The following is an 11,061-nucleotide window of genomic DNA, read 5'->3' as shown; positions in this document are numbered from 1 at the left end:
CTCCATGACCATCAGCGCAGCAGCAGCTCAGGATATGGCCTGGTCCCGGATATGGAAACCTTGGGATCATCACGTCGCTGGTCTTGGATCCAATCAGTGACTCTGCATAATCTGAGGACCTCGGGATGAGTATCCCCAGGTGAAAATAGCGAATAAAGAGAATAATTAGCGTAGCTGCTGTTCATAGTGTATATAAGCAAGATGCAGAAGCCTGTGTGGAACCCGCTAGGTGATGCATTGAGAGTATGCTTTATTAAACAGATAGGTCTTTAATCTAGTTTTGAACTGGGAGAGTGTGTCTGAGCCTCGGACATTATCAAGAAGGCTATTCCAGAGTGTAGGAGCCATGAAAGAGAAGGCTTGACCTCCTTTACTCGATTTTGCTATTCTAGGTACTACCAGAAGCCCTGAATTTTGAGATCTTAAAGAGCGAGTTGGATTGTAGCGAGACAGAAGGTTGGTTAGATAAACAGGAGCTAGATTATTTAGAGCTTTATAGGTGAGAAGTAATATTTTAAATTCAATACAAAACTTAACAGGCAGCCAGTGTAAGGAGGATAAAATTGGGGTGATATGATCATATTTTCTAGACCTGGTCAGAACTCTGGCTGCTGCATTTTGTACTAATTGAAGTTTGTTAATAGATGATGCTGGGCAGCCAGCAAATAGGGCATTACAGTAATCCAGCCTCGAAGTCATAAAAGCATGGACTAGCTTTTCTGCATCTGAGATGGATAGCATATTTCGTAATTTAGCGATATTTCTCAGATGAAAGAAGGCCGTTTTTGTGACATGGAATATATGATTTTCAAAAGTTAGATTGCTGTCTAATATGACACCCAGATCTTTTATAGTAGAGCTAAAGCTAACTTTGTATCCCTCTAATTGTAGATTGAGTTGTGAGATCTGCTGTGTACAAGATTTAGGCCCAATAAGTAATAATTCTGTTTTGTCGGAGTTTAAGAGAAGAAAATTGTTGGTCATCCAGTCTTTGATGTCTTTGATACACTCAGTTAGTTTAGAAAGTTCAGACGTCTCGTCAGGTTTAGTTGAAATATATAATTGAGTATCATCTGCATAGCAGTGAAAGCTGATCCCATGTCTTCTAATAATGTCTCCCAGAGGTAGCATGTAAATTGTAAACAGTAAAGGACCTAAAAATGATCCTTGAGGCACCCCATACTTTACTGGGCTGACTTGTGAAGGCTGTCCATTTATATTCACAAACTGGTAACAGTCAGTTAAGTATGACTTAAACCATTGTAGAGCCTGTCCCTGGACACCTGTAGACTTTAAACGATTTATGAGGATATTGTGGTCAATGGTGTCAAATGCCGCACTAAGATCGAGTAAAACTAATAGCGAGACGCACCCTCGGTCAGCAGCTAAGAGTAAATCATTGGTTATTTTCACTAATGCAGTTTCTGTACTGTGATGAGCCCTGAAACCTGACTGAAACACTTCAAAAATATTGTTCATCTGCAGATAAGAGCATAATTGGGTAGAAACAACTTTTTCTAGTATTATATATATATATATATTAGCTATAATATAACCTGGGGAGAGCTCTGTTGGACCCCACAGTCCAAAGACGTGCTATAAGGGAACTGGGTAAACAAAATTGACCGTAGTGTGTGGATGTGAGAGTGTATGAGTGTTTCCCATACTAGGTTGCAGCTGGAAGGGCATCCGCTGCATAAAACGTGCTGGAATAATTGTTGATTATGCTGTGGCAACCTTTGATAAATAAGGGACTAAGCCCTTATTACTAAGCCCTTAATAGGGGGTTATTTCTAGTCGTCAAATGAATTACAGTCATAAAATATTAGTTTCACACAAACAATTTTTGTAGGGACAACATGAAGGAATTAAGTTCACTAAATAATTTTTACAAATTTAAGTGGATTGAACATAAAAATGATGAAATTGTCCACCAAAAAACTGAAGAATCGTGCTGTTTCAGCTTATGTTAAATAGTTTGAACAAATAGCAAACATCATTTTTAAATGGACTAGTATTTTTTTTGTTAATAATTAATTAGTTAATAATGTACTTTAAATCCTGATCTAAAATTTTTAAAAATTAAATTCACAGAATTTAAATATTGTGATTTCCAAGCCTGTTTTTTTTTTTTTTTTTTTGATGTTCAAAAAGCAATCTTTGTTTGTCTGTCCACTTGATGCAGCAGTTGAACTACAGGAACCATGTCTGTCTGTCTGTCTGTGTGTGTCTGTCTGTCTTTGTGTGTGTGTGTGTGTGTGAGATGGCGAGAGTCTGCTATAGGAAAGGCTGTGCTGATCTCAGTCTGGGTGTGTCAGTGCAGAGCCTCAGGCTGTGGGATGGGCTGGTGTTTCTATTGAGAAGAACAACACTGCCTCTGTGGAAAAGAGCATGAGTAATCAGCAGGAAGAAACTTCTCTGAGAAATGACAAAGCGCACTGTCAGGGCAGATAATATTAAACACCATCAGTGCCTTCAGCAGCGCTAGAAAACGAAACTCGCCATGTTTTAAAAAGACAAAGAATGTGATTCAGATTCTTATGGAAGGAAATTATGGATTTTCAAATGAATCTGCTACAAACATGCATATGTTGAAGTAACTAAACACATAATTGAGTTTTTTAGAGAAGACACTGAAGACTAAACATTTTTCCATTCATCAGTTTTGAGGTTTTATTTCTATTCCTTCTGTTTTCCTTTCCTCCGTTTAAGGAAAACATTAAAAAATACCCTTATAATTGTTTTTTATTGCAATTTTTTTTATATATCAATTTACAGTTGCAGTCAGAATTATTAGCCCCTGTGATTTAAGATACCACAAATACTTGTCTTTCACAATTCAAATATGAAACACAGAGACAATCGGCTCCACAACCCAGCAGGTGGGAATGCGGGAAAACCAGCTCTTCTCCTTTCCTTTATTTACATTTGAAGCATCCCTGCAACCCCCTTGTTCACCCACCCTCTCTACATACTGTACTCACAGAAAGCCATTTCAAAGTCTGAATGTTCTATATCAATCCAAGTGACTTTATCTATCATGTTTGATATCATTTGAAATGTCTCAGTGCGATTGGCACAATGGTCTCATTCCCTCAGAAATAGACATAATCAAAACAATAGATATATAACTTCAGGTAACTGTTGAAACACTGTGAAGGGTGTGCCTTTCCCTAAAGGCAGAAACTCTTCCACTAAACACAAATGCCTTTTGTTATTCAACACACCCCTTTCCTCGAGGAGATTCTTGGATTGACTACTTAAGTGAAAGTGTCTAAATGTTCGGAGTGATCCTGTTATCAGATCAGCCCATAGCGGGGAGCTCTAATGCTCCATGCTATGTATATTTTGAAGTCAGGTATGCATCTCTTAATCTTGATTTATCTTTGAGAATTTGATGTCTTGTATTGATCGTTTATAAATTGACTGAATGAATTGGCATAATACACATTTATCTGACTAATATATTGTTGTTTTGAATGATTTAAACATAGTTTGTGTTATTATCTCTAGTAGATTACGTTTAATCCATAACACCACAACCCACAAAGCAAATGTTTTCTGGCCCAGCTCCGGGCCACACAATAACTTTTCCCTCGGCCCAAGTACCGCAAAGAATGACGGTCCTGAAGTGGCTGAATGAAAGACAAGTGCCTCACATGGGCCATAACCGGCCCGAATCTCAGACAATTTATCACCCTTAACTGGCCCTGAACTGGGCCAAAACAGGTTTATTATTGGTACAAATTCTCAGCTATAATTTTATACTTTAACCAGAAACCCCAAAAACTGAGCCATAACCCAGTCTAATGTTACCTAAACAATGTAAACAATCCCTACACTGATCTGGCCACACACCTCCCATCCACAACTGGCCCAAATGTAGGTTGCCGTCATGCATGCAGTGCCATCATTGCCATGCATGGCCCACATTCAGCTGACATTATGCATGCCAGCGCCGGCAACACGCCAGCAGTGCCATAATGAGGCCACATTTGGGCCAAGTCTGTTTGCTATGTGGGATGATTGAACCAATCTGGCTTCCATACACAAGTCAAACATAGACCATATCTTGTTGAGCCAGATGTTGGTGTGTCACGACTGCAATGAATTTGATAATCCCATGAAGCATTTCACCTGCAAAATGGCCACACTTTTTGTCAAAGCGACCTAATTGGTAGAGTTTTTCTTTCCTAAAAAAATAATTTAATGTATTTTAAAAGTGGTTCATGATAGGCCAAACCTACATGACCCATATGTAAACATCTGGTCCAAATACTACATTTGATATGTGGCCCAAGTCTTCTGTGCCGCTTTAAAAATGGTGCCACCTCTGCCAAACCTGGGCCATATTTGGCCCACATGCTGTATGCCATTTTCAGACAAACACCTGCTGTGCCAGCTAACTGTACAGGTTAGTAACAGACTAAAACACGGTAGACGGAGCAGCATGGGACACTATACGATGTTCTTAGAGCTCCGACTAACACTTTAGCATTAATTAGCTTTAATTAGCTTTAATTAGCTTTAGCTCTACTATAAAAGATCTGGGTGTCATATTAGACAGCAATCTAACTTTTGAAAACCATATATCCCATGTCACAAAAACGGCCTTCTTTCATCTGAGAAATATCGCTAAATTACGAAATATGCTATCCATCTCAGATGCAGAAAAGCTAGTCCATGCTTTTATGACTTCGAGACTGGATTACTGTAATGCTCTATTTGCTGGCTGCCCAGCATCCTCTATTAACAAACTTCAATTAGTACAAAATGCAGCAGCCAGAGTTCTGACCAGGTCTAGAAAGTATGATCATATCACCCCAATTTTATCCTCTTTACACTGGCTGCCTGTTAAGTTTCTGAGCTGCTGCTGCGCTGATGGTCGTGGGGAGTGGAGAACATGAGTCTGATTCCAGCGACGCTCCAGGGACAGACGAGTCTTCGCTGAGGCCATCTTTCAGCCTCAACCATGGCGAATGAAGCTCTGCACAAGACTTTTGGCCAGCGGAGAAATTAAAATGGTCGTGCCCAACTGAGTCTGGTTCTCTCAAGGTTTTTTTTCTTCACTCCCATCAGGTGAAGTTATTTTTCCCTCTCCGCTGTCGCCACTGCCTTGCATGGTTCAGGATTGGTAGAGCTACGCATCGATGAATTTGCTCTTCAGTGTTTGAACTCTGAGTAATGATTAAATCACACTGAACTGAGCTAAACTGAACTGAACTGAACTTAAACACAAAAAACTGAACTACACTGTTCCAGTTACTATGACCATTTATGTGAAGCTGCTTTGACACAATCTACATTGTAAAAGCGCTATACAAATAAAGCTGAATTGAATTGAAAAAAAAATGAATTCAAGTATACGTAGACTGTAAAAGGCCAATAATGCGTTTTCTGTTTAGAACAACAAAGTATTGTTGAGACCTATCTAAATGTGGGCAAAGAGCATTAAATCACCAACAGGCGACACTCTAGTGCGATTTGGGAAAAGCCACTAGATGATGCCTCGGCCATTTTGGAATGAAAACTCCAATAGAACAACAGCATATTACAAGTCTGTAAAATACACTATTAAAAGTGCTGGTGATTGTGATAGTAAGTGTTGTATTGTCGTCTTTCAGGTTGTATCTCAGCTTTAATGCACTTTTTAAATAAATAAATAAAAAAATAAAGCAGCTGCTTGCCATTGCAACAGCAATAAGATCCTATGGACGGCCGCCCGCTTCACTCCAAAATGGCGGAATCCGAGGCTGTTGCTGGGCACTGCTGTTGTGATGGAACGTTCTGCTGAGTGTCGCCTCTTGGTTATAAGCTCTTTGACGTGGGAAGGCCTTCATCTCTAAACTTATAATACTATTACTCAAAGTTACTAACAGTTTAAGTAGATTGGTCTGCTTGATTCTATAGTAATGATAATGGGATGATTAAATAGTTTTGCTTTGATTTAGTGGATAGCAGATCTATGGGGAGCACACAACAGGGTAAGGTTCTGCCTTTTTAGGATAGCGGTTAATCGCCTCTGTTTAATGACCAAGACTGACATGCTTGTGTTTAAGAGATTATATACTCGGTCGGTACAAGACTCAGGATGTTAAAGGAATCTGAAAGAACATACAATAAGGGATCTAAGAGAATATTCAACCATAATCTAACGTAATATTAAAAGAAACAAAATAATCGCATCAATGTTTTATAATTCGAGTCAGATAAAACAAGTATAAATATATTCATATTCTAAGCTACCTCATAGTAAACTTAGAGTGAGATCTGAGTTAAGTTTAAAGTAAATCAACATTGTGCACTGAAAAGACCGAATATGCAGTGAACCTTCGTCCACCAGTAGTCTCCGTCATTGGACTAACTGGCTGGACCTTACACCCCACTTTGATTTTTTTTTCTCCTTTTTTTAAATATTTCCCAAATTATGTTTAACAGAGCAAGGAAATATTCACAGTATATCTGATAATATTTTTTCTTCTGGAAAAAGTCTTATTTGTTTTGTTTCAGCTAGAATAGAAGCGGTTTTTAATTTTTTAAACACCATTTTAAGGTCAAAATTATTAGCCTCTTTAAGCTAATTTTTTTTCAACAGTCCACAGCAGTGGTTCTCAAACTTTTTATCAAGTACCACCTCAGAAAAAAATCGTCTCTCCAAGTACCACCAAAATGAGCAGTATTGAAATACAATAGCGTAGTAGGCCCAGTAAAGCAGCTACAACTCTGCACAGTTAAAAAACATGGCAGATTAGCTCAGAAATATAGGTTATATGGCATATTATATACATCATTTTTGATAAATTTTGAAATATATGTGGCATGTACAAGACATATTTCATTCCTCCGCATACCAAAGGAAGCCTGCGTACCACTAATGGTACAGGTACCACAGTTTGAGAACCACTGGTCTACAGAACAAACCATCGTTATACAATAACTTGCCTAATTACTTTAACCTGCCTAGATAACCTAATTAAGCCTTTAAATGTCACTTTAGGCTGTATAGAAGTGTCTTAAACAATATCTAGTCAAATATTATTTACTGTCATCATGGCAAAGATTAAATAAATCAGTTATTAGAGATGAGTTATTAAAACTATTATGTTTAGAAATGTGTTGATAAAATTTTCTCTCCGTTAAACAGAAATTGGGGGAAAAACTTAACAGGGGGTCTAATAATTCAGGGGGGCTAATACTTCTGAATTCTTCTTTTTAAAGGTTGTTTTTTCTAATTGATTTTTTTTTCTTTTGCGTTGAGCCCTGAAAGACTTTTGAATTTGACATCCAGAGTTCATATTCTTGTGCTAGAAATTAGCGCATATTTAATTCAATAATGCATCATTTTCATTTAAACAATGTTTAAGAAAACTTGTAAAACAAAAAAAGTTAGCAATTTGACAAAACAATCAACTGGGGAAGTGCAGTGATAACAATTAGCATTCGCCAACAGCCTTGCCACTGGACAAGATGTAAGCAACCTTAATTTACATGCACATACCAATTGAATATGTCACTGACCGGGGCTTTGATGTTACAAAATGAAGTTGGATTTATGGGAGAACAGGTTTGTCATCAGATATGGGAGGGCAGTTATGTTATTTGTGTCATTGATGTTTCTTTTGTTCATTATTCAGTGATGAGATCACAACCTGTATGGTGATAAACAGTGCTCAGGATATATTTATACATACACCCCTCACAAATCTCTCTTTTATAATTCATATTTGTAATAGGAAGCTATACAATGTTATATTTGTGCATATACAGTTGAAGTCAGAATTATTAGCCCCCTTCGATTTTTTTTTTTCTTCTATTTTAAATATTTCCCAAATTATGTTTAGCAGAGCAAGGACATTTTCATAGTATGTCTGATAATATTTTTTTCTTCTAGAGAAAGTCTTATTTGTTTTATTTTGGCTAGAATAAAAGCAGTTTATATTTTTTAAACACTATTTTAAGTACAAAATTATTAGCCCCTTTAAGCTCTATTTTTTTTCAATAGTCTACAGAACAAACCATCGTTATACAATAACTTGCCTAATTACCCTAACCTGCCTAGTTAACCTAATTAACCTAGTTAAGCCTTTAAATGTCACTTTAAGCTGTATAGAAGTGTCTTGAAAAATATCTAGTCAAATATTATTTACTGTCATCATGGCAAAGATAAAATAAATCAGTTATTAGAAATGAGTTATTAAAACTATCATGTTTAGAAATGTGAAAAAACATCATTTGGGAAAATGATGATTGGGGTCTGGTGGGGCTAATAATTCTGACCTCAACTGTATGTGTATGAGTGTATGGGTCGCAGCATGCAACCCTTGATGGAGTTCCCAAAATCACCTGATTTCTGGACCGTGTTCAACAGTTTAAGTGCAAAAAGGAAATTTATGTTGCGGCTCTTTTCTCCAAAACAAGGACAAAATATGTTTGCAGTTAACATTAACAAGGTCAAATTTATTTAAAATAAACAAGATTTATCCTGTAAACCTAGCTTGTATTGTTGTGTTACTTTTGACCCAGGTGTGAGCTACTTTCCTTCCTGCTGACGAGTCAAAAGTAACAATGTGTAACATTTGATTAAAGTGAAATTACATTGAAACTGTTCTACATTGATACAAAATAACAGCTTTCGTCCCCGCTCTCCTCTATTGATTTTCAACATTCTTTCATTTTTTTTTTTAATTTGCAAGAAACAAATCAAAAAAAAAAAAAAAAAAAAAAAAAGATGTTTTCAAAACGTGCATGCACAGAATTAACTTGTTTGGGTGTACTATCCCTTTAAGGACACAGACTCATTCAAGGTGTGTGACTCCCCCTGTTGGGGATCTTCAGCACTGACGTCTACATGCTAGTTTACACTAAAAATGAATATTCTGCCATTGCTTACTCGCCCTTAAAAAAAAAATAATGTTCTCACACTTGTCATTGCAAACCCATAAGAAGATTGTGTGTGTTAAGCAAACATGCCTCACCTTCCCCGATTAAATGGTTTCTGCGAACATTGCTAGCCTAGCTGATCAATGTTTATGTGAACAGAAGCCCAAATTAAATCTGTTCGTCATCGTAACTGGAAGCCCTCGTAGAGTTAGAAAGTGTTTGAATGATTAAAATGGGAATTGCATTTCCTTCAGTGGTAACTGTTATGGTCCCTATACGGATAATTTGCTGCCTTCTAATGGTGGCGAGTTAAAACTACAAAATCCTACTGGCATATGTCCCAAAACACACTAGAAACAATTTAAATGTGCACTTTTTAATGGTTAACAGTTGATGTATTGTAATGTTTTTGAAGTGTTTAGTTTGTGTTTCATCAGGTATGAAGTGATTGCCTCTTTAGAAGACTTAATAAAGACATTCAATATGTAGAAAAAAATAATAAATTATGCATCAGAATATTGATGAACATACTTTTGAGAAACATAAATCTCTCACATTTGACTAAAAAATACTTTGTGTTTTGATGATGAGTAAAAGTCTTATAGGTTTGGGATGTCATCAGAGAGATTTCAAAGGGGGTGAGTTAACACTTTAATCGAGCCAGTTATTGAATATTGCTCACTTTTGAACTATGATGAAAGTAAGCAACTAAAAAGGCAACACCGATTAAGGACTATGGAAACCCAGCAAATATTATTTCTGATTAAAGTAATTAGGTTAATTATCACTACACAAATGCCCACTATTCCTAGAGATAAGCTAAGCTTTATTTTATTTTGGGCACTTACAATTGAGTAATACAAAGCAACCGATTATCATAGTTTATGTTTCAAATTCATGTAAAAAATTAATTAAAAAATCCAAATAGCATAAAATGTATTGAAATGTAATTGATCTGAATACATTTAATGCCATTTTTGAACATGATACGTTTTTATATAGATATATCCATATACAGTGCTCAGCATAATTGAGTACATTTTGAAAATGAATATTTTTATCCAATACTCAGTGAATATAGGCAATGTATTTTGGTGCATTTAAACAATACAGATTTAGTAAACAGATATATTTATTAAAATAATATTTTAGTCACCAGACAGATTTAGAAACTGAAAGATAATATAATTAAATTCAATTAAAATATTGCAAAATACAAAAAATAAATAAATACAAACTGCAAAATTTCTTCTATTTTTTCTTTATTTTTCCTATTTTTTTGTATTTGATATTGAATATTTTTCTATAACATAAATGTGGGTGCACTAAGTCTGAGGGTAATTTTTAGCATAGAAAAACATTTATTTATTTATTAAACGAGCCCATTCTAATGTACAGGGAGAACATATTTATTATATTGATATATTGACTGATTATATTGATTTGATTATTTAATGTTTAAATTTGATTAGTTAGAAAAGCAAACAAAACATAGCCTATTGTTGTGTAAAAAAATATGTATATTCCCGAAAAAATCACAACCATAAGACAAAATTATTTAACAGCGTCAAGTTATTTAAAAAATGATTATATAATTAATGAACTTCTTTATCTTAGCTCAGGGAACTGCCAGCTACGCTCTTCCAAGTGTTTGCTTTTTAATACACATCGAGTTTGTACAGGGCTGGGTAAAACAGCATTTTTTTTATTGTGCACCTTTGTCATGGAATAATTTGCAAAAAATTATTTCTTAAAACAAAACAAAATTAAATGGGAATTTAAAGACATTACAAAGAGAGCGGTATTGGAAGCATGTAATTGTTTTTGTTGAGAGGACAGATGAAATGTTGTTATGTGGTATTTATAAATCGTTTTACTGCATGGCTGTTGCCTTGGACAGGTTTCTCTTATGCAAAAGAGATTTTAAATCTCAATGAGACTTCTTGGTTAAATAATGGTAAAATAAAAAATAAATAAGAATACACAGTTAAATAACAATTAAATACCAAACTCTTACTTTAACCATGAGCTTCACATCGTCCTATAAATCAACTATTCATTGTATTAAAGCTTATTGGCCAGATCCGCGACCCCTACCACTTTTCACCCAATCACCATCCAAACCGGTGAGAGACTGCGGTTTTCACATGCGCGTGCACGGTGCATGACGTGTCTGCGGGT

The sequence above is a fragment of the Danio rerio genome, chromosome 19 (genome assembly GCF_052040795.2).
Source record: "Danio rerio strain M-AB ecotype USA chromosome 19, GRCz13ab, whole genome shotgun sequence".
In the NCBI taxonomy this organism is placed as follows: Eukaryota; Metazoa; Chordata; class Actinopteri; order Cypriniformes; family Danionidae; genus Danio; species Danio rerio.
This window is presented reverse-complemented; position numbering follows the sequence as displayed.